Source organism: Dipodomys ordii, unplaced genomic scaffold (genome assembly GCF_000151885.1).
Source record: "Dipodomys ordii isolate 6190 unplaced genomic scaffold, Dord_2.0 Scaffold47, whole genome shotgun sequence".
Taxonomy (NCBI): Eukaryota; Metazoa; Chordata; class Mammalia; order Rodentia; family Heteromyidae; genus Dipodomys; species Dipodomys ordii.
The window spans coordinates 4011062-4013704 of NW_012267263.1; the positions used below are offsets into that span (position 1 = coordinate 4011062).

The 2643-nt window shown below is 38.7% G+C and overlaps 1 protein-coding gene across 1 annotated transcript in view; it reads left to right on the top strand.

Annotated features, from left to right (window-relative positions):
- The window catches only part of Vwa3b (von Willebrand factor A domain containing 3B), a 192506-nt gene that overhangs the window by 25592 nt on the left and 164271 nt on the right, over nt 1-2643 (top strand). The window lies entirely within an intron of this gene.

Genomic DNA, 2643 nt, shown 5'->3' on the forward strand with positions numbered 1-2643 from the left:
TTGTTTCCATATCCTAGCTATTGTGAACAGTGCTGCAATAAACATGGAGGTGCACGTGTCCTTGTATATTGGTTCCTGTTGTTCAGGGTAGATGCACATTAGGTTTTGATAGTTCTATAGGTAGACCTACAGGGAGGGTCTTCTTAGTGGTTTGGGGACTCTCAGGAAGAAAAATTGCTTCTTTCTTTATTTTGGTTTTCTCTTCCTGTTTTATCTTCCAAAACTTTGGATTGAGATAGTAAGATAATGAATAATGCATTTGTAAAATTATATTAGAGTACAAATTTTTGCTAGGTGTCTGTCATCAGGCTAAATGAAAGTAATTTGGGCAGTGGAGCACCAAATTTAGGCTTATGCCTATAATCCTAGCTACTAAGGAGGCTAAGATTTGGAGGGTCACATGCAGTTTGAGTTCGGTTAAGGCAGAGAAGTTTATGAGACTCTGTTTTCAAAATAAGCAGCAAAAAGCTGGGCTGGAAGTGTCATAAAGTGGTACAGCATCATATGAACAAGCACATGCATAGGCCCTAGGTTCAAACCTAGGCACTGGCAGAAAAACAAAGTAATTTAGGCATTGATGTAGCTATCTCAGGCTTTGAACTAATCAGTAAAACTGATAGTGGACTGGTTTGAGATTGCCCACAATGCCATACTCTTTAGACTCAGAAATTCAAAGAGCTTAGTAATAGAATTAGCACCTAGACTAAAAGTCACCTCAGCTTTGGAGTGTCATACCTTGTAATTGTGGGGAAGGAGGAGGCAAATTGCAAAACTATTGGCATGTAATTTTAACTTTAGCATGTTTTATATGTACAACTCAAAATAGCTCATAATCCAAGAACTACAAGAGTGGTTCCAGGGCAGGGAACAGTGTTTCCTTCACTGAAAGGCTCACCACTCGTGGTGTCCATCATTAATCAACCCACCATTGCTTTTCTATTGAGCATGAACAGAGCTAAGGCCTCTCCCAATACAGCACTTACTAGGCTGAGCAACTGTGATTGCCAGCCCTTGCTCACTGGACAGGACCAGCACACTGAATAAGCTTCACTATGCTCATCATCAGATTTTGCTTATGAGACAAGAGGCAAAGTTTTTGTGATGAATACATTACAGGCAGGAAGAACTGGGTAATAACAAAAGGCAATGTGTTTCTGAGTATAATACTCTTCGCAAAATCATATTAGAAAAACTGCTCTGATCTACCAGCATTATTCTTGAGTTGAAAAATTTAGCTGTAAAAATTTGGCTAGTTTTACCTTTGAAAACTACACTTTTTGTGTATTGGAGTAAAATGTACGAACTAAAACTAAATGTTTCAAAACTAAGTTTAATTTACTTAGTATCAGGTTGCTATGCTTAAAGAGGAAAAAAAATAACCAAGTATTGTTCTTGGCAGACACTTGTGGTCTTTAATTAGATAGTGAGCTAACTGGTCCATCACTCAGGCCTGGCATTACTGCTTTGTTTCTAATCTCCAATTTAATTTAGAAGCACTGATTGGTGCCTGTTTATAGCTGTTTATACTGGCAACAGGAGCTTGTCTCAGACATCTCCTTCCTTTTCCCCAGAATTCAGTTTATTTCAGTGCATGGAGCCTAAGCAGTTGCACTTCCAAAACTGTTGCTACAAACGAGGCAGAGTCTTGCTCCTTCTGATAATGGGGTGCCTTGTATTACCACTACTCAAGACATGCTGTTGGTTAGTTAACAAACATTTATTATCTTTTGGCCTTTGGAGTCCATCTAGAGTGAAAGAGAGGAAAATACAAAGAAATGAAAGACAGTTTTCCTAATCCAGGAATTCTATAGACTCTCAGAATGTTGTTTTCTAAATTTATGCTTTGTGGGAAAGAGTTGCTCCTTTTGCCACAACTCCAAGAAGCCAGTTAATTTAAGAGCCACCCACCAGCACCTCCTTCCCTTTCTGCCCTGACTTCTCACTGTTATCTGATAGGCTTTCTGCCTGGTTTTCTACCTAAGGCAGAGAAGCTCTTTTTCCCTCTTTTTGCCCCCATCTTGTACTCATGGCCTGGCTCCTTGTTTAATTCTTGGTTCTCAGCAGCAGTGTAGCCTATCAGTCTGTCTTGGCACTGGGCAGTGACAGACTCAGCTCAGGTCTTGGATCAGCTAGTGTAATCAACCCCTTAGAATCATGCTGAAAAAATCTAGTGGATCCAGGTATTCTGTATCACCTAAGAACATGTGAGGCATAGAGAAACTCATCAAATTCTCTTTTAAAAACTAAGTTGAATTGTTAGGAAAAAGAGAGCTAGTATAAATTCTGATTACATTTGAATAAATGTGTTCTGATTTAGAATGAGAGATCCTTCCACATTTGTTATTTGAAAGTAAGGGATTTTGCTGGGTTCTGGGTATACAATAATGAAAAAAGAAGGTCTCTCAAGAAGCCTGTTTTAGAATAGCCTATTTGTGAGAGGTAAAATGACCTAGCTCTCTCCTAAAAATATCTGACTAAGAATTAGCTCTGTTAAGTACTGTAAAAAGCACTGTTAAAGACCACACTAAAGCTACCAGCACAACTATGTTTATTGCAGCATTATTTACCATAGCTAAGATATAGAACCAACCCAGATGCCCCTCAGTATATGAATGGATCAAGAAAATGTGGAATATATACACA